This window comes from Pogona vitticeps, chromosome 5 (genome assembly GCF_051106095.1).
Source record: "Pogona vitticeps strain Pit_001003342236 chromosome 5, PviZW2.1, whole genome shotgun sequence".
In the NCBI taxonomy this organism is placed as follows: Eukaryota; Metazoa; Chordata; class Lepidosauria; order Squamata; family Agamidae; genus Pogona; species Pogona vitticeps.
Window position 1 is genome coordinate 70,725,778 of NC_135787.1, and position 27,537 is coordinate 70,753,314.

Sequence of the window (27,537 nt, forward strand, 5' to 3'; positions counted from 1 at the left end):
CTCATAAAACCTCTCCAGCACAGGTTGACAAATAAACCGGAGCCAAAGAAAATCTCCAAATTGTCTTCTCATTTTGCCAATCTAAAGGGCAGCTGCAGAAATTTCAGATTGGGCTTCAGCCAAAGAAGATGTTGTTGTTGCTGCTGCTGTTGTCTTGTCCCAGCTGAATGTGAATATAGTAAAACCAGACATGGAAACTGCTCTCACAAAGACAAAGGTCTAGTGTTATGTTAGGTGCTTATAAACTATCTGAGTGATGTCAGAGTAGAGTTTACAGTATATTGCCTGGTGCCCCTACTGAAAGGACAGAGTCACCATGTAGACATTATTGTACCAGTCCGACCAGTTAAAAACAATTCTAATACTAGTGTAATAAGTCTGACCAGTAATAAAATGTTGCAGTGTGGAATAATATACTTCAGTGTTCCTGTCTGCCGGTCATTCATGCCCTCATCCAAGATATTCCACCCTGTTCCTCACATCACCCTGTTCTTCCAGCTTGCTTTCAACACTCAGCCACTACTCCATCCCTCTGGAATATTACTCCTCATTAGGCTGCCCAGGATCCACCTCGCCTTGAATGTTAAAAGTTTTACTGCATATCTGAAAAGACTGACATTTTCTCCAGCTCGGTTCATGTGGGGAGGCATGTTCTTTGCCTCCAGGGTATCCACAGGAATTTTTCAGGGGTGGTGGTGGAAGCTGCCTAGTTATACATTGGCATAATTCACATGCATAGTATGTGCCACAAAACACAGCATATCTGTTTGGATAAAGTAATAAATTAAGGTTTTAGGAGAGCAAGCATCTTCCCTTGCCCCTCCTGCTAATGCCCAGTTGTTTGGCTTCTTGAGACAGTGACAGAATGAGATCACAATCACTTTATTTATTTATTTTATTTATTTTATTTATATCCTGCCTATCTAGTCAATTAAGACCACTCTAGGTGGTTGTTCCTCTCCTACTGGAGTATAGATGTTGTCAACGCATACTAATGGTCAATGTGGCAACTCTGAATCTTGATGTTGTGTTGCATCTGAACTAGCCACCCAGATTCTTCAGCCAATAACACCATCTTCTTCCTGCACTTCTTTTCCCTTTTATTTTTGTCTAGAATGATCAGCTGTAACCATCTGTGCTTTTCATTTTTCATTATATAGCCAAAGAATTCACGTTGTGCATTTTATATGTTTTATAATGTCTTGTTCTTCATTAGAGTACACTTTTCATTACATATACTTTGCACTTCTTCATTTTAGAGGAGTTTTAGCCTCCTCATTTTAGCCTCCTCAGTCTAAAAACTTATATTTGTCAAGAGTTATTACTACCATTTCACTGTTCATTGCATCCCCCATCGTTGCCCAAGAGGATGAAGATAATCAGCACCAAAATGGAAAGCTAGTCTCCCGACAAAAAGTTGAGAAAATCATTATTCTTTAACTTGGGGATGGGGGGGAGGGAGAAGATAGTGCTCTTCAATACCTGAAAGACCATCTCATAGAAAAGGGCAGAATTGTTCTCTGCTGCCCAAAAAGGCAGGAGCACATCTAACAGCCTTCAGTTATAGCTTGAATGGCAAAATCAATTTGATAGTTTTACTTAAAGGGCTACTGGCTCCTCCATCATCAGATATCTTCTTTATGGGAAGTAGCATCTTGCATGGTTCAGGCAATTGTCACTGTTCTGAAAGACAATGGTGACAATGCCAGCCCTACCAGTAGACAACAGTGACAAAGACCCTCGGGCAGCAGATCTGAGGTGTCATGAAAAAATTGGGATATAATGTAAATTATTATACTTTTTATTAGCAGGGAGTGGGAGAGACACTTGTGGGATTTTTTGGTTCATAACCTAAATCAATTGATGGGCTTTAAATACAATATACCTTGACTTGGTCTGGCCCTGGGGACCAATGCATGAGAATATTGTACTATTGGTATAACAAAAGCAACCTGAACTGTTATACAAATGAGGCTAAACTCTCCATCCATTGTCTTGGAATTTGGTTGTGTGTGTGTGTGTTCCTTCCAGTACAGTTATCATCTCAAAACCTGAATGTGAGAACTGGATCCCAGACAAGGTGCCTATAGTCTAGTAGCAATGGATTGAATGAATATCTGGTGGGAAGTCTGTCTTCTGCCTCCCACTCAACTCCTAAGCTGGCAACAGATAAATCCTCTAAAATCGTAATAAAACCTTCTGTTTGAAGACTGACACTGATGTATTGCTTTCAAAGTACAATGTGCACATTTTGATAGGTGGAAGCCCATTACGATTAGGCTGGCCAGACATCCTGAATTTCAAGGGATGCCCTGTGCTACAAGAACACTCCAATTCCACAGGGCACCTCCATTTTTTTTAAAAACAATAATCTGGAAAACCCTAATTGTGTTTACAAAGAGAGAGAGAGTTCTAGCAGAAAGCTGAGGTTCAAGATAAGTGGGCCAGATAGTGGATTAGCTCTAACCTGCAGGCCTAGAAGCTGCAGAGGGAATGGACACATTGAAAAAGTTTTACAGCATAACATCTGGTGATATTTTCAGCATCTTGTATATTAAGGTGCTTTTTCCTTGGCCTTCTGGACTGAAGTAAAAATCATGAAAATCAGTATATAACTACAATCAGTTTAAAAGGTCCATAAACTGAAGTTATTTGAATTAGGGTTTCAGGGGCCTGGAAACACAGCAGTCTTTTCCAGAGCTTGCAATTTTATTTTATTTTATTTATTTTTGAACTATAACTCCCAGAGTTCATTGGCCAGCATAGCCATGCTCAGGGGTTACCCTGGCTTTTAAAAATTAATTTGCCAGTCTATTCCCCAAAAGACTGCTTTGTTCACATTTGCAACATGGCCGAAGGAGCCCTAAATGCATTTCCCAGTACAGTCGCACAAAAGAGAAGATAACAAACACAGAATTTTTAAAGAATTGCTCCAACGGATGAACATCTGAAGTGGTGGTAATTCTGAGCCATAAAAAGGACAGCATTTAAGGACTGATTGTGGTCTTTAATACCGAGGTGGTGTAGATACGATGACCATAATCTGATTGTACTTACTGCTACAGTAAGGTTTGTGTGAGATGCCATAGCTAAATGCAACTAATCTACAAGGTGCTGGATATATTTTGGTGGCATGCCTGACTGTGCAATTGAAATACATCCTGTCTCCTTGTCAGTTAGCTATAATTAACCATAGCAGCAGATACAAACTATATATTAACAGCAGTCAGATTCTAGCCAAAATCGTTGCCTAGCCATTTAGAAACTGGAGCACTGTGAAGAGTCTAGCTTAGTGGTTCTCAGATTTTGATCTCAGATGTTCTTGGGCTATACCTTCCAGATCATCTGGGCATTGCAGTCCAAGAACATTTGGGGCCTATGTAAATATGGATATCTCTAACAAAGAATGATCAACCTTGAGTGAACTGCCTCCACATTAAGATCTCAGTTCTGCAAACATTTCACTGGTGTGTTTTCCTGAATGCCAAAGGAAAACATGCAGAACCATGCAGTCAGATGAGGACCTGTGTCACCCAACCTCCTGCCCTATTTGACACATGTTTGATGAATAGAGTCCCCAAGATATACATTCACAAAAGTATATTGAGGGCTGGCTTACACTTTATAATTCCAACTTTTACATCTGATAAAGTAAAGGCCAACTAAAAGTAGTAAGTAGGAAAAATCTGAATTAAAAAAAATGATTCGGGGAGAGAGAGAGAGGAATGAAAAACAACTGAGTGAGCTTTAACACTACTTCTGTCACTGGAGATGCTAACCAACTTTGATTCAGAATGTGTGTGTATGTGTTGAAGTAACAGCTTTACATTTGTTTTACACCGCATTCCAGTTGTTTACTTTTTTGTGATACCATAAGTTATCTGTCTCTTGCATAGTCTTTTTCTATCATTCCCTTGAGATTAACCACTGTTTTCACTGTAAACATTTCTTCTTTTCCCTTTCTGATTTCCCTGTGGGCACAACAGATCAGATGTTCTTTCACGTGATGAGCAAGCAAGGCCCAATAAATACATCACATACATAAAAGGGGATCTGTGACAAAGGGATTGTACACCCTTCTGTTTATCTGAAGACATTTTTTGCTTTACTTTGTTTTTTGATTGCCTCTTTCTCTGCTTGTGTCTTTAATGAGAAGCCATTTGAATACAAATAAACATGAAAATAAACAGAGTTCCTGTGAATCTGTAATTTGTCAGGGCACAAAACTATTACTTTATTTAAAAAATCACACTGTGATCTACACAGGCTCCAGAACACTGTCATGCACTGACCAAGACGTTCACGGAAGAACTGTTACAAATGTTCCTGGTGTCACTTGAAGTTCATTCTGATTTATATAAGGGTGTGTGAATACTGTAAAATCCAATTTGCATCCAAATCTTTGCCATACAAATGAGAGCCTACCTGCCCCACAGTAATTTGAAGATGGCCTGAACCAATATGTCCTTGGATTTCTGAGGGGGGTGGGTTACATGTAATTCCATAATTTGGGAGGGGGGGAAGCAGCACCGCTTGGACCATGTGTCACTTGAAGAAAAGAATAATCAAAGAACTATTTGCATTTAAATTGCAGTCTTTGAAAAACAATGACCAGAATCCTGTTGGTAGAATGCACTGCACAACTTAGATGACATCATCAGGTGCTTTCAATTCCCCTGAAATGGCAATGGTATGGTTGTAGCTGATAATATTATCCAAGGTGCACAGCATAACTTGTACTACGGGAATTCTGGCCAATATGGTTTATATTAGCATGGCTGTGAAATAATCTCTTTTTTTAAAAAGCCAGTATCTAGACATGAGCAAACGATAGCATCAAAAACCTGTTCCACGTCATGGAGACTGTTGTCATTAGAGATGGACATAAACTGTGGTTGGTTTGGTGCCACACCCACACAGATGTTTGCAAGCAGCTACACTCCCCTCTCCCACCTCCTCTACACATTCACCCATTCCCCGGGCAAAGTACACTTCCCTCCTCACTTCCTCAGTGTGATTGCCCACTCACCAATCGCAACAAGCACTCCCTCCTCCACTGGACACCCACTCAGTCGAGGAGGCAGGGCAGGGAAACCTGCAGCACTGTCTTTGAGTGGGCGGCTGCCGGAGGAGGAAGAGGAAGGAAGAGTGCACTGTGATTGGTGAGTGGGCAGTTGCACAGAAGAGGCAGGAGAGGAGAGTGTGTGGTGCTCACAGGAGACTTCTGCAGGTGTAGTGCAAAACTAGGCTGAACTGCCGAACTGCAGTTCATGTTCATCTCTTATTAGAGCCTCGTGGTGCAGTGGTTAAACCGCTGTACTGCAGCCAAAACTGTGCTCATGACCTGGGGTTCAATCCCAGGTAGCCGGCTCAAGGTTGACTCAGCCTTCTATCCTTCCAAGGTCAGTAAAATGAGTACCCAGCTCGCTGGGAGGGGGGGCAATGTGTAGCCTGCATAATTTAACTTGTAAACCGCCCAGAGAGTGCTTGAAGCACTATGGGGCGCTATATAAGCAGCACGCTTTGCTTTTTTGCTTTTATTATAGCCTGTCAATTCAATAGCAACAACCAGCGTAACAGAAAACACAGTAAAACCTTCAGCTAAATTTTCTTTAACAAAGAAGAGGGTAGGGTGCAGAGGTTTCCTGTCCTATTACATGAAAATTAGATGACCTTAGAAAGTTAGTCAGAGCTGATGGATGCCAGTTTCCAGGAATGCAACAGCTGTGGGACTGCCTCCTTCATACTGAGCTGTGTAGTGCTCTTTGTTCACAATCATGTTGAACTCAGCTATTCCAAATACATCTCTGACAGTTAGCACTGGTAAAAACAATGGGTAGAACACTGAATGGGAATTTCTAAAGAACCTCAGCAGATAGAACAATATCTGCAACTTTTCTTGCTGCAAGAATGTCTTTTACAAGTACAGACACGGACATTGCTTTGGTGGGTTCTTTCTCAGTTCTTGAAGTCAGTGAATCTGGTATCTGTTACGAATCTACTGCTGGATTTCAAACTGGAGGAAAGGCAGAGACTGGGGAAAGTATGCGTAGGGACTACAACTCCCAGAATATGCCAGCTAACACGGCCACTGGCAAAGGAATTTTGGGAGTTGCATTCTTTAAAAAGTACTGGGCAGAAAGGGAAGCTGAGTGAGTGGGGCACATTGTCGGTGTATGTCAAAAGTGTGTCAGGAGGAAGGAAATTCTGCTTTCCCAAAAACTTGTAAAGATTTCCTTTAAGTAACGGGCTTTATAGAATTCTCTCAGGTGCTGGTCCTTCACTCCTTAGAATAGGGGCAAAGGGTATTGTTCTTAACTATTTCCTGGATCTTCATTGCTAGAGCTTGGAGTTGGAACAGTTACTTCCTGTGTGAGAACTCCCAGAATCCTTGAGTCACCATGGCAAGCTCTCCTCCTAGCTGTTTAGAGTGCATCCTGTGGCTCTTTTGTATTGGCACACAATGTGTTTTCCACCACAACTAAGAGTTTTTCTATCCACTTTTAGTTTGTCACTCTGATTGTTTCGATACTTCTGTTTTCTGATAGCTGATCTCTATATGCTCATTTCTCTTCTGATTCATTTCCTTTCCTTCCTAAGGTTTCCTTTCAGATTCATCCTTATCATTAGATCACTGCTTCATATTCCTTTTATTAACATACAGTGGCACTGAGTTTATGCTCTTCATTTCAGATGTCCTGCAATCCATCATGCCACAGCAGAAGGCATTGCATGGCCAATGCACTTGGAAACACAACTTCTTGATCCCACTCCCACATCTTCCATGCATTCAGTATTGGCTGTTTGGTGCTATGAGCACCGCACATGAATTAGACAGCTGTTCCAGATAGATCTGTACACCCTGTTATTGCAGCTGTAATTCTCCATATGCTTTGCTCCTGATGGCTCTTCCAGAGAGGCATTTATTCACTTGAAGTTTCTCATTAAACACTTGTTGGGATTATTTCCAAGGCCCAGATGTTTTTATCTGAATCCAGATGTTCTTTTGCAACCTATAGTGTATTGTACTGTCTTTCCCCATCATTATCCAGACTTTTCTAAACCACCAAAATCTCCCAATGTATGCTTCTTCCTCCTTTCTTCTGCTTTGCATTGGCAAAATATATGTCATTCTTTCGGTGTGGGTATTTATACTGTGTTGATCCATGCTGCTTGTGCTAGACTTGCGGGACTCTCTCCCAGTGTGATGATTCTGGAGGATTACCATTCTGTACCTCACTACTGTCCAGGATTAAGGCACCATTTCTCTCCTGCAGACTAGTGCTGCTGCACAGAAACTGGCCACTTTAATCGTTACTGATGGACACTGGTCTGCCAGCAGATAACATGTACAGTATAGTACTCATCATCTCTTCCAGTGATGCTTTGCAAAATTGGATGAATAAAAGAGTCATGGAAATCAGTGTAGAAGGAGCAATACAACAGAACAGAGGCAGTGGAAGACAGGAGGGCCTGGCGTGCTCTGGTCCATGGGGCCACAAAAAGTCGAACACGACTTAACGACTAAACAACAACAACAACATGTGACAGGATGGTAGGAGACCACTGAAATAGTTGTAGAAAAATAGAGATGAGTTTTTTGGGGGGGGGGCAGAAAGAAGAGGATACAATGTTGAGGTAAGATATCAGGAATAAATGAAGATGTATATAAACTGGAGGTGCATCATGGTATGTCCAGAAATAGAAATGAGTGTGAACTGCCAGTTCAGCAATTTGTGCTAGTTTAGACGATGGCCAGTTTTTCATGGCTTGACACCCCACCCCCTCCTGCAGATGCCCAATCGGAAGCAGCATCCCAACTTCCCTGCCCCGCCTCATCTGGCTGCTGCCTCTCAGTTGGCACCCGCCAGATGGGGCAAGGTGTCAAACTGTGGAACACCAGTTCAGCTGTCATCCAAACCAGTACAAACTGCTGAATCAGCTGTTTATGCCCATATCTATCCAGGAACAACGATACTACTGCATTTCAATACAAAGAATGGGAAGATATGCTAACAAGCATTAAAATCGGGTGAAATCCATTTTGAAAATTCCCCCCTGCCCCCAAAAAATGCTTTCATACTGCTATCTAGGGAGTTGTGAGTAACTGAAGGCCAGCTGCTCTCCCAAGTTTTGAGCAGAAGCTTTCCCTTCTTTTCTCAACCCTACATGAAAGATATGACAGCCAGAGATGTAAATGATTGAACTTGGGACTTTGTACATCTGAACCCATATGCACTATCATTGAAATAGAACCATTCCAGCAACAGTGGAAAGGAAACCTGGCATTTCTGATGCCTCTGAGTCTAGGTGCCATTGCTATATCTTGTGGCAGTGAATTCTGTAATTTCGCTGTGTCCTGTGAGAAGAGGTACTGCCTTTTGTATTCGCAAAGGCTTTCATGGCCAGGATCTAATGGTTGTTGTGGGTTTTTCGGGCACTTCAGAGTGCTGTCCCCTGAAGATGGCAGCCACAGAGACTGGCAAAACATCAGGAAGAACAACCTTCAGAACACGGCCAAAGAGCCCGAAAAACCCGCAACAACCGTACTGCCTTTTGTTTGGCCTGTATTCCCCACCATGTAGCTTCAAATGATGACACCACTGGGTTGAATAGCTGAGGATGGAAGTCTCCTTAATTACTATCTCCACACAACACATAATTTTGTACACCTCCATCAGATGTTCCCTCTTTATTGACTCTGTTAAAAATCGCAGAACATTGCAGCCTTTCTTCCAACTTGTTGGTCATCTAAACCAGTGGTTCTTAACCTTGGGTTACTCAGGTGTTTTTGGACTACAACTCCCAGAAGCCTTCACCACCAGCTGTGCTGGCTGGAGTTTCTGGGAGGTGCAGTTCAAAAACACCCGAGTAACAAAGGTTAAGAACCACTGATCTAAACCAGTGATTCTCAACTTTTTTTTAGCCACAGTCATAAACACAATATGAAAGAAATATAGGGCAAATCAGGATTGTATAAAGCGCATAATGAACCTTATAAGGTGGTGTGTGACAAACTGTTTCCAATCTGTGGCCCCCTTCAAATATGCCAGGGGACCCCAGGGTGGCAAACGGCCCCTGTTGAGAGTAGCTGATCTAAATAAACGAACTATCCAGCAGTTCTGAGTTGTCCTTTTCCAGTCCTGCAATATGAGATGTGGCAACCAGAACTGTACACGATATTCCAAGTGCGGCCATAAAATTAATTTTAATTACAGTGATCCAATATTTCTTCTCTCAAGCATGAATATTTGTTTAGACACATTGCTTCTGTCAAACCTGCGGGATTGTGATTATTTCCACTTAGTACTGGCTTCTGGTTTCAAAATGCTAGTTTCCATAATTAGAAAGAGCGTTTATGTCCTTGAGGATTTTCTTGTATTAGCAGTACTTCCTCCATCCGAAAGGCGACTGTCCCTGTCTGTTCTCATGCTAACAGAGGAAGCATTAAAGATTTAGCACAGCTCTTATGAGGCACTTAATGAGTTGATGTTCTCCAGGTACTCCTCATTGTACCCTTTCGCATCCCTGCCAGCATCTAGTAAGTATCACTCTGTGTTGGCAGCAGCCATTCTTAACTACAAAGCAGACAAGGAAGAAAGAGGCAGTTTGTGCCAGGGCTAGGCTAAGGTTTATTTGTTTAATGCTTTTTAAATGTTGTGACAATTTATTATTTGGCTTTTAACTTTGTTTCTTTTCATTGAAAGCGGCCTTGGATCCTTCAGGAGAAAAGTAGCATATAAATATTTAAAATAAATAAATAAGATGCTTTGCTGTCTGATTCATAGGACAAGATGCCATTCCATTACACTTCCAGGATATTTCTTCACTCTTGGTTACAGGACAATCTCCTCTTTTGCACTTGTGCAGGGCTTCTGTGCATGCACCCAGCATCTCCTGCCGGAGGCATTTCCCTCTTTCTGCTTTAGGGTAGGCTCAAATCTGATTGGAATTATGGTCCTATATTACCTGAGTACAGGATTTCCTTTGTTTCTCCTCCCACTATGAAAATACGTTATAGTGGCTTCCATTTTAGACCAAGAAGCTGCCCAAGTCCTCTTACTGCATCAAAACAAGAAACAGACAGCATAATTGTTTTTGTTCCCCATGCCAGCTGAAGGGCCTTAACATGCCAGTGAAGATGTCAGTTAAACACCTTGTGCCAGTCTTGATGCACTGACACTCCATTCTTCTGGCATGGCACCAGGGCTCTGCTGATATGCTATTAGGCTGATGATGCCACAACACAACTGATTAACAATACCAGTGCAAAGTCTTGAAAATAGGAACGAGGAGGGTGGACTGTTAAGGGAGGAGTGGAGCATAATCAAATTATTCTTTCCATTTTTATAACTGTTGTAAAAACTCTTATCATCTGCATCTCACCAGTGGTATATGTGCCTCAAGATGAGAACCATTGTGTTTGGAGACATGGCATCCCTTAGGCAAGTCTATGCCCTCCATTGCATGGGCCCATTTATGGTGTTGATGTAAAATTTAACTGGCAGTGTGGTTGGATTCTGCATGTAGAATGAAGGCAAGGATTCCCTGTTATCCTTTCTCTGGGGCAACGACATGTCATGGGCTGGCCCTGCTGAGGAGACAGTATTAGAAAGGAAGCAGAATTTGTTATCAATAGAAAACATAATTATTCTCTGGGCAGTTTTTGTGAGTCTAATCCCAACTTCATGACCAAGTGAGGCTGACATGCTCTCCTGATTGATGTTGTAAATTAAAACTGACTATATAATAAAGACATCTCCTCCTCCTCTCATTGAGATTCACAGAGAGAAACTTTCTAATTAAAGGACAGCCCTCACTGTTTCCCCTTCTGTCAGAACAACCTCTTCACCATTTATGTAACTTTAGCAGCAAGAAAGGGGGGGGGGAGAGAAACAGAAACAGTTGAATAATGAGGAAGAAAATGCATCCCTTTTTTAATCTTTCCTGTTGAGTGAGGCTCAGAACTTTATCTACTCCAGTCTGCGGCTGGAATCACCGGCTCCTTCTGGCTGGCTTTACAGTCTGATTAGGCTATAACTTCCTGCAGTAAACCGCCATCAAGAGTCAGTACATTATAGAGGGAAAATACAGTCAAGGACAGGTTTTAAACTCCCACCACCACAAAGAAGAAAAATCTACTGATGTGTGGCAAAATATCCACAGATGGTCTTCGGTAAACCCTTGTCACCCTCCTATGTTTCCAAAATCACTGTTCTCCATTCCTTATATGAACATATCATCATACTAACCTAAATTTTTCTAATTTTTCCTGAATTTTATGCAAAATTTTGCCAAGAATACACATTAATCACTGGCAAAATATGCAAACATACATGCAAATATAGTTTAGCTTAGTTACAAAATTCCCTCACCAGCTTTCACAATCACTACCAACTTTTGCTATCCAAATTACTGTACTCTTCATTCACATGTTCATTTTAATCTAATATTTTGAAACCTGTAAGTATAAAAATGGAAAATAAAAGTGAATGCATAAATAAATCGATGGGCATCAGATATCTTGCACTGTCTGTCTTGGTTATATCTACGCACCTTAAAATACAAACGAAGGAGCAAACTGTGGATAGGAATTCTTGTTTGTCTTGTTCTTTTTCTCCTCACTTGCAAGAGGGTAATGCATTTTGCCCACATTTTTATAACAATTTCCATGTCCACAAGAAGAGGTTTTGTGTAAATTTCAAAAGCGCAAAATTGCTACAAACAGTGGAAATATGGGTTTTGCCTGGCATGCCAAAATATCGAATGTCAATCCCACTGACAGAAGAAGGGATGTTCTTCCCCTATAATGGCTCAGTTCAGATTATTTGTAGTTCCCATGCAATTTTTGGAGGGAATACACAGCCTTCCAGCAAGCTCGTAAATAAAAAGAATCCTATGGAGGAGCTGATGCCATAAAGTGGTGCTGTTCCTTTATTTCAAAAGTTGTTCAGGCCAAGTCAGATTTAAAGAGTAAGAACCACAAAGAGAGAGTTTGGGGATGTTGAAATTAACATCCACAGTTACCAGTTCCTGGGCAATAAACTGGTCAAAGTCTTCCCCATTTAGATGAGAAGTGTGCTGATTCCATTTAAATTATACATGTGTGTATATGTAAAATCTACTTTTCTATCCATGCATACAGTTTAGCCTGTGAAGCATTATGCACATTGAGTCCTCTTTTTTGGTGATGTACACATGGCCACTCTACAATGAGAATCTGGTTGAAGATCAACACATTTAAACTAAAACACAGCAGTACTGAGAACTGTTAGGTATCGGAGCCAAGCTTTTATTATCGCTATAAACAAACAAAAGTTGTCTCATTTTTATTTAAATCCTCGCAACAATCTTGTGGTCAAAGATCACACAATGAGTTTCATAACTGAGCAGGCTTTGGTATCCAGGCTTTCCTGGTACAAGCCATCAGCGTAAAATAGGAAGCCTCCTTTTACCAGCACTTTCCCCAGAAGATGGACAGACAAGCTGCCCCATGATGACACCTGTACAGAAACTCAGGAAGGACCCGCCAAACATCTGTTCAAGTGAAGTGACTTTGCCCTAAATTTGGGATATACTGCGCTATGCGCCAGAAACATAGCGGGATGCTAGCTGCACCAATTGTTAAGAATGTGACTTCCGTCATGGCTTCCTGCTTATGACAAAGCTTCCTCTAATTTCCCAAAATGGATCAAAACATTTTTATTGCATATCTACACTATTTAGATATTTTCTGTGCTAATGTTGGGGGTGGGGGGAGGGAGATGCAAGATATTTCTCACAGGAACTCAGTACCCAAGACACTTGGCAGTAAATTCTGACAGAGTGAATGCTGTGACAATCACTTATATGGAAATACTGCTCTTGGAAAAAAATGTTCTCATTGAAATGTTCTTCCCAAACAAGCTGAGTTTGTATCCTATTGTATTCTGTGATCACGGTCACATTTGGAAAACTTCCTCTTCCTAGCTTCTAGATGGCAGCACTTTAAGAGGCTCCAACTAGAACATTATATAACAACATGGAACCCCATCCAGCTGTATTAATGTAGGAGCCCATGGGCAGAAACAGGTTAGAGCTGAAAGCAAAAGGAAGAGCTGATTGAGCCAGTCTTTTCATCTTAGTGAAATCAGACTTCAGAAGAATATTGTGCTTAAGTCCTGAAGATTAATCAATAAACAAAGTGAATATGAATAATCCCAAAATTTAGCAACATTTAGAGGGCATCAAGCCCAGGAAGTAATTATGAAGAACAGTGTCTGTAAAAGGTTTCTGGATACCCAGACTGAATGTTCCCTAGTAGACCCCAGTTATGGGAACCAGTGAGCTGAAATGTGGGGAGTGATGATACAGAAAGAGGAACTGCCTTTGCCTCCTTCATGTATATGTCTAGATCCCACCAATGCACCTCAAAATGAACCTTAGGTGCTTCTTTATTATTTATCTGATGTCCTCCAGTTGCTTAACCAAAAGGAAGCATAACCCTTTAAAGCTGTGCTTGTCTCAAGAATTTTTCCAGAAGGAATGGAACACATAACAATATTTGCTTAGCAACTATAGGTAGCTGTCAATGCACACTGACTTGAAAGGATATCTTAACGACGTCACCCATCTTCTTCCCACTACCAACTGCCAACTGATGCCAGGGCTCACTGGCTCAGTGTGAAGTTGTCTGATATACTCTATGCATAATATTTGTCTAGGAGGTAGTGCAGGGGATTATCTCACTCTCTCAAGCAGACATATATGTACACATATTATTCCTGATTTTAACAAGCACCTACCCATGGCATCACAAGGTCACCTCTATAACATCACAATGCCTACTTCAGGTCTCAGGTTTTGGCTCTGCGCTCTTGGGGGATGGGATGCTGTTGACATGGCAACCCCACTTCCTCAACTGAGCCATGTTAGCCCACCATGGTTCATTCTCTTCTCAGCCCATTTCCTTTCCAAAGCCATCCTACTTTCCTGTTTTATATCCATCTCACTTTCTCCTTGGCACATTTTCCCTTCAATTCCATATAGTGACGAACTGCTAGGAATCTCTGAAATTTTGCTTTTAGGCTTGTTCTAATATGAAAATAAGCATTCTTCCAGCCCCTCTGGAGTTTGCACAAATAGCTCAAGCCTAGACATCCCTTTTGGGACTGGCTGGCCTGCTGCTACTATGGAATCACATTGGCTGCTGTGGAAAGTGTACCAGAAAGCACATCTATAACATTCTGGATCTATGTCCTCAACACCCAATCTGTGTATATGGTTCCAGACTCAGCAAGAAAATCCACATGTAGAGGTTCACTGGCTTGCCCAGTGTTGCTATACATTAGTTTCAACTTGACAGCACAAAACACAAGCAATAAAAGATGTTTGGTGGTGGGAGGAGATAAGATGCACAAGTGGGTCCGATGGCAATTTTTATATATATTTTAATCGTTCTGTATTTTTATTGTATTTTAAATGTTGTAAGCTGCCCAGAGACCTTTGGGTAATGTGGGCGGCATATAAATTAAATTTAGATAGATAGATAGATAGATAGATAGATAGATAGATAGATAGATAGATAGATAGATAGATAGATAGATAGATAGATAGATAGATAGATAGATAGATAGATAGATAGATAGATAGATAGATAGATAGATAGATAGATAGACAGACAGACAGACAGACAGACAGACAGACAATACAAAATCTTGCTTGCTTGCTTGCTTCTCTAGAATGGATATGGCTAAAGAAAGCTCTGTGCAAGCAACCACTGTAGAGAAAACAGAGTCTCTGCAGCTACTTGGGGAAAGAAGCAAGCACACCATAGCCATTCACCCAGAACCCTCTGACCATGTTGTGGGTGCAACATGACTCATCATGTATCATGAACTCCTTTACTACTCTCCCATTAGAGAGCCAGGTACCTGCCTCAGGTCAAATACCACCAGCCTAGTCTCAGAAGAATACCCCCCATCACTCCTGACAGTCTCACTGGCTGTTATCCAGCTGCAGTAAATGCTGCAGCTCACGAAACAGGCTGACTTTTCAGAATGGAGCAATACTGCAATGGAGAAATGGCTAGCATATTGCTGTGCAGAGTCTGCCAGGCCCCAAAAGCCTTGCTTGGAAGGGTCCTCACAGCAAATCATTCTGCTACAACATAATTGATTTCTATGACATTTCACATTTTCTTTGTAACCTACATTTGAACCCATAAGCAAGTTCAAACATGTTTATGGGTAATCTGGCCTGTGGGGCTAAAGGAGAAGGGAGGAGGGCTGGAGCAGCAAAGGGTAGCACAGTGACAGGGTAGCAGCATACATCCTCCTGCCTCAGGTGTACAACAAATATTCTCTCTCACTAGAGGACAGTGCTCCATTGCTGGTGTTAACTTTATTTTAAGTGGCTGTTTCTCACTTCTGTTAAGTGGGTTGGAAGGGGAATGGATATGTTTGCCTTTTGCTTCAGGCAACAAAATATCTTGAGCTGGCTCTAGCAAAAGACTAAGGTGGAACCAATTAGTGTTAGACCTGTGGATGTCCACAGCAAATGTTAATGAGGGACACTCTAAAAGGAAAGTATCACTCGGGATGTTTGCTCATATGGAAATAGTTAGTTACACAAACAGTAGGCAGAAGATAGTGTTACAAGTGAAGTCTTTCAGACTCTCCAGTGAAAATGTCTTTATTTCTCTTTCCTGTTATTGTTGTTTTTTTATTTTCACACTTAACTATTTTACCACAGTAAGGTTTGTCCATGAGTCGAGGATGGGTTGTGGTTTTCTTCCCTATCAGTCAGTCTTGTGCAGTTCTGCTTTCAAAAAACAATTTGTGTGGTTGACCTTTCTTAATGTGATTGCCATCTCCCAGTGAGACTCTCTTTGACCCCAAAACTAAACCCACTTCAGAGGCCAATGATGAGTGGAATCAATGAGTGAAGATCAAGTAAAAACTCCACTTTTGTAAAGAAAACATGCTTTTAAAAAGTTGTGGCTTACAACTGACCCTTGGCCTCTTTTTTTCCATTTAGAATCAACAACAAAAACCGTTCATCACTGATGGTCTAATAATATATTGGTATTTGTTTCCATTTGGGGGGAAAAGAGAGGGGGGATCTTTTCAGGCCTGGGATTAGAAAAGGGAAGTGTAATTTATACAAAAAGGGCAATGCCGCGATTTAAGGAGACCCAAGGGGGGGTTGCTCTTTACATCGTCAATAAAATCAAGATTTCAGTTTCAATTCTGGAGACATCAGAGGTGGATTCAAATGACTACACATGCCGTCCAAACTTGCCTCACATTGACAGATCCTTCTTTGATGTGATGGGGAAGCTAGATCTATAGTAAAAGTTCAAAATGAGCAGACTGGCATGAGATGGTCTGTGTTTTAAGCACATTTAAACCAGCGCAGGGGATAAAACATGGATAAAATAAGAAACATCCAGATTTGTTATTTATTTGATGTGTTTATTTCTCCAGGCAGACAACTTTGAGTGCTTAAATCTGGGGATCTTTCCATATTCAGCCATCTTTGTTGTGCTAAGACTGCAACTAAATTGTCAAGTACCATTTGCTCTTCTTATAAAAATTGGAGTATTTTTCCTGACCACATGACACAAAGGCTGATTTGAATTGGCCCAGCCTTTTTTGTTCCCAAAGCAGCTTTTTATTTTTCTTTTGTACTTGGGAGGCTTCTATTTTTTTCAAGCTGGAACCATCCAAATAAGTTTTTTCCATATGATTAGTTGTGCTATATTCACAACTGTAAAGATGGAGTGTGTGTTTGCAGATGTATTTCAGTGACAGTTGTGGTATGATATTTAGGACCAGGACAACATGCTCCTGCATTCATTCCCTTCCCCTGATCACCCTCTGATTATATTTTTAAATATATTTTTAAAAATTATATACATATGAGATTAGATCACCCTATCATTTTTTTTTTTTTTTTGGCTAAGTCCTCATTATTATTGTATACTGCATTTATGCCCCATAAAAGGATTGGCAAAGGTGGGACCAGAGAAGCAGGAAGGATTGGCAGAGGCAGGACCAGAGGAAAGAAAGAAAGAACGGGGATTGTGGACCTGGAATGTGAATCGCACTGAATCCAGTAACAAATCCCAAATCATTCCAAAGCCCCTCTGTGAGCACTGACTGCAATTTCAAACACAGTATCAGCTGCAAATCAAATTAAAGTGTAGCTACTGTTGGATATACTGCAACTTATGTGTGGCGTCCACCCTTTGTGGGACTTACGTGTTGTGCCCTCACAAAGGTTCCAGTTGTGTTTTCCTCTCACCGCCACCAGTGGATTCCCTCAATCCACAATATAAATGAAGTTTGTCAAAACACTTGTCTTGTGAATGCAAACAGAACTTATTTATTGAAGTAAAGCCAATTTAATAATCACAGAAGTTCTTCAGATGAACTTTCTACACAAGTCCAGGTAAATCATTAACAGGTCTCTCAATACATACTTTTCTCTTGCTATATAATTACCACCTTCTCTATCTACAATTCACATGGAAAGGCAGGCCAGAATCCTGTTAGTTGGTGCTTGTCGGCATTGCTAAAATGGTGTGCCCTTCAATGCAAATTGCTGCCAGTTAAGAGGTTATCACTGTTCTTGCTCATCCCACAGCCCCAAAAATCAAAACACCCGCACCGGACAGTGCTGACTTATTACCTGGTGGCCATTCACCACTGAAAGTTATGTTGACTGACTAACTTAGTGGACTTATTTATGTAATAAGATTCTGGCCAAAGTGTGACACTTCTGCCAAAATGCAGCTCACCATCCAGCTGTATGTTCGTCTCCAGTCTAGGCATTCCAGCAAAAGAATATACACATGGCAGGCAATCATACACATGTTTAGTTGGAAGTGAGTCATTGCTTTCAATCTGGCATACTCTTAATGAACATGTTTTAAGGATATTGAAAAGCTAGAATGTATCCAGAGGAGAGTGACAGGATGACAAAAGGTCTAGAAACCAAGCCCTGGGAGGACTAGCTGAGGGAGCTCTTTACCCTAAAGAAGAGAAGGCCTAGAGGCAATATGATATTTTGAAGGGCTATCGTGTGGAAGATGAAACAAGCTTGTTTTCTGTAACTCCAGAGGGAAGAATCAACATTGCAAGAAAACAGATTTCACCTATGCGCTAGAAAGAATTTCTTGACAGTGAGAGAAATTTGACAGTGAAAAGGATTGCTTCAGAGGATAGTGGATTCTCTTTCGTAAAAAGGTTTTCAAACAGAGATTATATGGCTACCTCCTGGCTGAATAGCACAGTGAGTTAGGTGCCTGGCTGCAGAGACAGACGTTGGGAGTTCAATTCTGCCTTGTGCATCCCAGAAGAGGCTGCCTGTGTGGCCTTGAGCAAGCTGCACAGTCCCAGGATGGAAGAAGGGAAAGGTAAACCACTTCTGAATACTCTCTATCTAGAATACCCCGAAAAGGGTCACCATAAATCAGAACTGACTTAATGGCACATGAATTATTCTTTTATATATGGCTACTTTTCAGCATGATTAATTTGTGGATTTCCTGGCTGACATCCCTTCCAGCTCTACAATTCTACAGTGGTCTGATTTCAACCAAGCCAGCTACATAGGCTGAATTTATGCTTTTATCTTCCTTGTGAATTCAGAATATCCCTGTGTCTGACAGACTTTAATGCATGACTATACATGTGCTGTATAAACTCAGGGTTTTACCTTATTTGCAGCAAGAAATGCCTGATGTTCAAGCTGGATTCTGAAAAGGAAGGGATTGAGATCAGATTGCAAATATCCACTGGTTACTAGAACACACCAAAGAATTTGAGAAGTTCAGTCTGTCTTTTATAGACTATGCTGTGTGGATCATGAGAAGCTATGGGTTTTCTGGAAGTAATAGATGTGCCTCAGCACTTCATTGTTGTGCTGCATAGCCTGTATTGTAGACAAAAAGCTACTGTTCACTCTGGACATAGAACCTTATCTGTTCACTCTGGACACAGAACATAAAATATGGAAAGCCAGACTAAATTCAGATGAAGGATGGGTGAAAATTGGTGGAAGAAACAGAAATAATTTAAGATATGCAGAAGACACTGTCTTACTTGCAAAAAAGAGAGGTTGCCTACCTGTAACTCTGATTCTTCGAGTGGTCATCTGTGAATTCACATTAATGGGTTTAGTCTGCACTTGTGCAGAGGTCTCCGGAATTTTCCAAAGCTTCTATGTTATGTTCATGAAGGACCGCCCCCCTAGTCCACGAGGTCCGCCCACCACAAAGAAGCAGCAGCAATAACTTGGAATGGCTTTTAGTGAAAGAAGTGCCAAAGCAAAATTGCAGCTGAACATTAATAAGAGAACAAATCATGACTACAGAAGGACTACACATATTTAATATCGATAATGAAGAAATTGAAATTGTTACAAATTTTGTATACCTTGATTCAATCATCGATCCACATGGGGGCTGTAGCCAATAAATCAGAAGAAGACTGAGACTTGAGCAGCAATGAAGGAATAAGAAAAGATCCTCAGATTTAAGGATGTGTCGTTGGAGACCAAGACCAAGACCATCCACAGTCTTGTATTTTGAATCACTATGTATGGGTGAGAAACCTGGGGGGAAGGGAATTGATTTATTTGAAATATTGTGCTGGGGGAGCTTTGCAGACACCCTGGACTGCCAGAAAGATGAACAAGTGGGTCCTAGTGTAAATCAAACTTGAACTATCTCTGGAGGAAAATTGATGAAGTTAAGGCTATCCTACTCTGGGAACATCATGAGAAGGCAAGATTCTTTGGAAAAGGCAATAATGCTGGGGAAGGTTGAAGTCAGCAAGAAAAGAGGAAGTCCAAATACGAGACGGACTCCATAAAGAAACCACAGGCTTGAGTTTGCAAGAACTGAGCAGGACTGCTGAGGATATGATATTTTGGAGATTACTCATTCATAGGATTGCCATACGTTGGGGGCAACATGACAGCACATAACACCAACAACACAAAACTCAGCTTGCAAGGAAGGAATCTATTCCAATAAGATGGATGTTTCCACTGTCCAAAATACTTTTTTGCAAGCCTGACAAAATTAAAGAAATATAACACAAGGAAAGGTTTGGGAGGACTTAAAGCACACTAAAATAATTGTGCGGTCTGACAGAAATGTGAAGGCTGGTGCTGAAATAATAATATGGGTGAAAAAAGTCAAAGGAAATGAAAAACTGATATTAATTCAGGCCAATCCTTCTAGGACAATAGTTTGCTACTTTTTATTGTTTCCTTCTAACCCCATAATCTTATCCCATCTACAGTCATATATCTTTGCAAGCACTCCAAATGAAAAATGGTTCTGACCAATTACACAGTTCCCTGGGAAATTCTTACTGAACTGCATGATAACATAAAACAATAGGAGTTTTTTTTCAGTGTACAATCAGTTGTAATAAAAATAACATAAAACATTCTGCAAATATCTCATCACTTCAAGTACATTTTTTTTTGCTAATTACTCTTATCAGTTCTAAAAAGAAAAACAACTCAACCCATCGTGAGGCTTTTTATCAAATTATACTGCTTAACCAGTAACAGTAACAGTGGCAATGGAGCCACAAATCAGCAAGTATCTTTATTTCTCTTTAAAAATCATTCTTTATCATCACAAGGAAGCATAAAATTAGTAAAATTTAGGTATCATGCCTTAATTGTGATAAGACTAAACAAAAAACAAAAAATAAGAATCTGTGGGAAAATTCTCTGTATGAGATACATGTTGCTCCCACAGGTGCCTCAAGTGATAGCAACAGCAAGGGAGGAGTGCATGGCACAGCTGCACGGGAGGAGGACAGTGTGATAGTATTGTGCGTGTGAAGAGATGATGCTGTTTCTAGTAAAGCAGAGGTTTTCAAACCATGACAGATGGAGCCATGGTGGCCCATGAACTCCAATTACAAGGCCGGCCTCAAATAGTTTGCTGCTGGAGGTGGAGCAGTAAACTGTGTCCTCACCTAGTCCATTTGAGGTATGAGGTACCCTAAGTCAGCCAGATTGTTTTGGTGCATGAGGCAGAAAATCCCACAAGTGCTTCTCCTCGTCCCTGTCATTAAACAGTACCATAATAACAAACAATTAGCAATTTAGACTAAATTTTATTCTTAGAACTACAGAGCTGGAAGGGGCCCTATGGATTATTGAGTCCAGCTCCTGTCAAGGAGGCACAGTGGGGACCTGAACTCCCAACCTCTATCTCCGCAGACAGATGCCTAAACCACTGAGCTATTTGCGACTCTTTCTGTTGCTTACCATAGCCTGATATTAGGACTGACCCTTTCCATGCTTGTGGTGTGCAGAAAACATTGGTAGCATGAAGAATGTCTGCACTTGGATGTGACCCTGCATTAGTGGTCTTTGTCTTCTCCTTCTCCTTCTGGGCATAAAGTCCATAATTTCCATAAGGTTTGCTCTACTATTTTTTTCTCTTGCAGCTAGTTCACCAGTTAAAAGTACCTTTCACAACAGCCTGGCTGGTTCTTGTAATTCTCATAACATTTAGGATTGGACAATGATGCCAATGTTGCAGGAAAAAAGCAATGTTATGAGTCATATATGTTCTTTGCTTCACAGATGAAAATGGGGGAGGGCAATTGTTACGTGGACCACCAAGCTTCCCAGTTAATTTTAAGTGGCTCACAAAAAACGGTTAGCAAACTCGTTATTATGTGTATAGTGATTCTCATAAACACTATTGAAACAAAGAAATGCACATGCATTGCCATTCTAGCATTTCCAAGGGGATCATGCATGCTAGCTGGTATGACAGAAGTTGGGAAGGATGATTTCCTAGCACGCCAGTTGCGGAAACATGGAAAATTACCATAACAGAAATTATTGGCAATGCAGAATGCAGAGATTATGGCCACCATTAATTTAAAGATACAGTTACTTGCCTAGGAGAACTTGCCAAATCCACTAAGATACCTTCTTTCTAATGAGATTGCAAAATGTTCTTTTTCTTTCTTCTTTTCAGCATCAATGACTACCAGATTTTCTGTTTCAGTTATACCATGAAATCTCAGACATGGAACTTAACTGGCTCCTAGTTGGTAATGAAACAAATTTGAGCAGAATAAGCAGTTACAAGACCTGAATTAGAACAAAGCTTGTTCACCTTATCCACACCATTTGTCAGGGTGAGATCAATTCAAGTCTACACGTGAGTGAAGATGAGCAGGAACTAGCTGTCTGTGAGCTCTGCAGATAGCATTGTCCTGTCAGTTTTCACTCCCAACAGCAACAAAGGCAGATAAATGGTTTCCTGCCATATGGTGTAACATCTCTTGTTCAAGCTGGAGCTTGTCTTCCATTATTCAAAGGCTCATTTTTTTTTCTAACTGCAGAAATCAAAATATTACTTACAGATAGTTCTTCTTATAGAGCTTGGCAGTAAACTCATTACAGAAATTGAGTTACTTGTAAGTAATTCCTTTGTACAATAATTAGGGCATAACTAAGATACATAACTAAAGATATATTAATGCAGCATAATGAAATCTACTTTTAGCCCTTTTGTAGTGCAACTGTAACTGCAGTCACTTTTGTAGAGAAGAGAGTAGAGCCTCAATTCCTCAATGTAGTGTGTACCTCAGGCCACAGGTTAGGGGCAATCTAATGTGTGTGGGCATTTTAAATTAATTAAAAGTAACTGTTTGAGCTACTTGCTTGAATAATGAAAAAGCTAAGAGGTTAAAAAAAAAGGCCAGAAGTGTATTTCATTAAATTATATTTTTAAAAAAGAGAGAGAAAAAGACCAAATAATAACTTTTTTAAAACCCTTAATAACATAAAGCATATATAGTTTACTATATAGTAAACAATGTAGTAATGCATGATGTGCTCCCCTCTACCGGGACCATCTGGAGATACAGCCAATTTTTCCTCCATTTACAGAGCCCCATTCCCCTTCTAAAACTGCATTGATTCTTCTGAAGGCACACACCCCTTCCCCTTGATTAACACAAATTTGATAAAATCTCCCCAAATATCAATAAAACATGCTTATTTATCTCAACCTTCTTTATCTTAATATTACATGTATATTAATCATTATTTAGCTGTATTCTAAACATCTGTATACCATTCATTTAATTGAAAATCATGGTTTACTTTCCAGTTCATTGCAACCCTAATTCTTGCTGCTTTTAATAAATTTGGATTTATTTATTTATTTATTTATTTATTTATTCATTTATTCATTTATTCATTTATTCATTTATTCATTTATTCATTTATTGAGCTTATATGCTGCCCATTTAGACATAGTCTACTCTGGGCGGCTCACAAACACGTAATAAAAACAATCAATATAAAGTAACAGTTCCCAACATTGAAGTGAATTACTGTATTTTGTTGTCCAACTCTATTGTTCTGTATCAAGTATTAATAAGAAAGCCATTTTTGATGAAACCTCAGAGAGGACCCTGTAAGAGGAGTCACACAAGTTGTTTCCTTCTCCACTGCTTATGAATTGAACATGCAACAAGCCACGCAGCCTCTTGCACAATGGACATTCCACTAGGCAAGAGAAACAGTCTTGTGATTGCCCTTACCTGTCATTTTTCTCTCTCAGATCCTGGTCTATAACTGGAGCACCTCCTAAATACTGTACCTTTACAGGCCCTGGAGTTGTATCAGATCATTCTTGCACTCCCCCCCCCTTCCCATTTTTTCATCATTAAGAAAATTTCCCCATATCTATGCCAGGTTTGGGTGACCATCCAACCCTCTTCTGTGACACCCAAGGGGGATATCTATACTATTGCATGATTATTCTACCTTTCCTATCTGGAATTCCAAGAAAAAGAATGGAAGGTCACTTCCCAGTTCTAGTAACACTTGAACAGGGATTTTAACAGTAATTAGTATTGAAAAGTAACTCTTCAAACTCGGTTACGTTTGCCTATTTCAGAACATGTTACCAGCTGCAAAGAGAATAGAAGTTACAGTGGAATTAGAATGCCTACAAGGAGAAACTTTCAGAAATCAGATAAGTCACCCATGACTCTTCAAATATGTGTATGTGTAGGATTTTAATTAAGCCTTCCTCAACCTGGTGTGTTATAGATGTTTTGGGCAACAACTCCCCATAGTACCTAATAACTGACCCTGCAAGACAGACCGGATGGCAAATGGTATCTGAAGAATCTGGAGGCTGTCAAGCTTGGGAAAGGCTGGCGTATTTTGCCACAACCCTGTGAGATGCCTTAGGCCAGACCTAGGCAAAGTGCGGCCCGAGGGCCACATACGGCCCGCGAGCCACTCCTGTCTGGCCCGCCAGACATCAAAACCATTTGTAGCTTTTTGTCTAAAGTTGATCAGTTGCTCATCTTTAACATACCGCAAAAAACTCTTTAGTATTTGTGAAGATTAACAAGTTTAAAATAAAAACAATCATAACATCACTGTTTCATTTTTAAGTAAAGTTGGTTCGGCCCCCCAAACACAGTTCAGATTTTTCATGTGGCCCCTCTATAGAAATTAATTGCCCACCCCGGCCTTACACTGACCAAGAGTGAGTTCTTCAAGGCTCCAGTGGTTAGATACGTTGCATGCAATATAGTATCATGCAGGTTTATAAGAACTGCTGGATAGCTCAGTGAGTTAGGTCTCTGGTTTCACAGCCAGAGGTTGGGAGTTCGATTCCCCCGCTCCGGCTCCCTGACAGGGGCTGTTCTTGATGATCCATAAGGTCCCTTCCAGCTCTGCAGTTCTAACATGATGATTATATCTTTGCACAGCACATCGTCATGGTAAGTAAAGCCAGTATGTGGGCATGCAGAGCAAGTGAAACACATGAATTGATTGGTAAAGTGCATGCATTTGCATATAGACAGCGGCTGAGAAACTGAGAGGAGGATATGCTGTTTGGAATGATACAGTGCAGGGGTTTAAAGTAGCAAGCAATATAGTTACTGTGTAGCTAATAATGTCTAGACTTAGGGTAACAAAGAATACTGTAATAGACAATGTTTTCTCATTAATTTCAAATGCACTTTAAAATATTTCAAGATACACTTTGACAGGGTTGTTTTCAAGCATTCTGTCACTCTTTCATCAATTCTCAAATTTTTACCATTAAAAAAAAGTTAGAGAAAGTAGAGAAAAACGCTACTTTTTGAAGCTCATTGTTATAGTTACCTTTTCAGTACAGTGGACCCTTGACTTACAGACGGCTTGACTTACAGACTTTTTGAGTTACAGACTTCTCTGGCCGCAAAATTTAGGTTTGACTTGCAGACTGAGATTTGACTTACAGACCAGAAAAAAACCAAAATGGAACAAAAACGGCCTGTTACGGGATTAATCGGTTTTCAATGCACTGTAGGTCAATGGAGACTTGACTTACAGACTTTTTGACTTGAGAACTGCCTTCCAATACGGATTTAGTTCTCAAGTCAAGACCCCACTGTATTATAACAGTTAACAACAGGCTAATCCCTGTAACAAGCAGTGAGAACAAATTCCTTTTTGAAAACTTTCTAAGTTCTCATACTGAGGATTGAGTAAGCTCTTTCTGAACAAAGAGCTAAGAGTGTTTGAATGAGGGGAAAAGATGTTTAAGTGTTAAGAACATATAGATGAATAATTAGGGTGGATTTAATTTGAAACAGATTGATTTAAATCATGATTCAAATTTTAAAAATTGGATTTTTGACAATTTCAATCAAAACCTCATTTTGTATTCAAATCATGATTTAAATCAATTTGATTTTTAAATAAAATCATTGGTTTTGCCCACCCTGTGTATAGTTCAAGGTTGTTTAATAAATAAATATAACATAAGACTGCAATTAATGATTAAACTTTGTAATTAATAAAATAATATGTACTGCTTACTACATGTGTGTCTGAGCATCCCTTTTTAAAAGTATGTCAAATATCTTTCATTCCCTCCTCCAAAGAAACCACATGCAAACTCATTCCATATCAGGACCACAGTGCATAGGAAAGTGAGAATTTAACTCATTTTTCCTTGTGCCACTTGTGTGCAAAAACAAAATAATGCAACGGAATATTCCTAACATAGCATTGTCATGTAAATTTATAGAAGCTGCATGAAATGATAATAAATCCTGGCAACAGCATTACATCAGAAATACGGATTTCTCAAGAAAGTGAAGACCACGGTTACTGGATCACGAGCAGATGGCTGCAAGCTCTTCTCCTCCAGCCCACTTTGTCCTAATAATAGCCATTTCAGGTTTGACCACAGAAATGGTCACCCAGGGCAGGAATGACTGGCTGAAGATAAAAGAGGGTCTTCCAGTGGCAGATGGTGTCCACTGGTGCCCAATGGAATAGAAGTCAAAATCAACAGTCGATTAGGCTTAACTGGTTCTGATTTTCTTCCCTTTCTCATTCCATTGCAATGTTGTACAACTCCTCAGAATTTAACATTTCAGTAACTGAAGAACAGTATTTTATGATGGTTCAGTATGTTTTCTTTCTTTCTGAGCTTGAGACTGTTTATTTTTCCATAGGGTGTTGAAGAACGCACAAGGCAAATGTATAAAGAACCTCAAGCTGTGAAGGAAGGTCCTGGGTTATCAGCTGTTTGGAAGTTTATTTTCAAGCGTGTTGAAAAAGTTTGCTAGCAGGTTTTCTTTCTTGCTCCCCATCTAAATCCAATATCTAAGGCCCCCCCACTTCCTTCCTTTAAGTTCCTTCTTCAAAGAGCAAAAAAATAATTTGGGAAAGACCTTCCATAACATTGCAAATATGGGCAGTAGGTAAAGTTACTTTTTAAACATAATTTATTCCACTACCCTTTGTAGTGTTTGAAAAGTAACTCACTCCTGCTACTCGTTATAATGTTGGGGAGTTAATGTGTTACATTACTTGGCTTCTTGCTATGTTTTCTTTGCTTTCTCCTCAAAGACATTGGAGAATTACGATAAATGAGAACACTGCATAAAACTTTGAAATTTTTCTGTCAAAATTCCTCCAAAAATGTTTCATGCAAGTAACATTCCTCATAAAGGAATTCCATTTTTAAGAGGAATATTTTGTTTGTTCCTTTTAAATATTTCTATACTTAGTGTTTTCAGCTTTAAATATTGCCTTTTAATGAAGTACGCCACCTTTGTATACTCATTACTTTGTTCTTAAATATTGTACAGTATTTAAATGCTGTAAGCCACCTTAGGTCCTTTTCTAAGGAGAAAGGTGAGTTAAAAATATTTTAAATAAACAAATAAAATAATTAAAGTAAGTGTACCTGTTATATTATTTCTGAAATGTAACTTTGTTCCACACTCACTATCCAAAAAGTAACTAGTTACAAGTAACTAGTTGCTTGTTACTTCCAAGCTCTCCTATGGTTCCCACCAACTATGGGGATATCTAAAAAAGTCCTCAAACTGTTGAAGACTGGAATCTAGTTATAGCTGGTATCTGGTTAAAGGTGATAATTCAAAGGTGACAAATACTGTACGGAGGTTATTTCTTATATGCAGAGATATGGCAAGTTTATGAATCATTTAACCTAAATACAAAAAAATC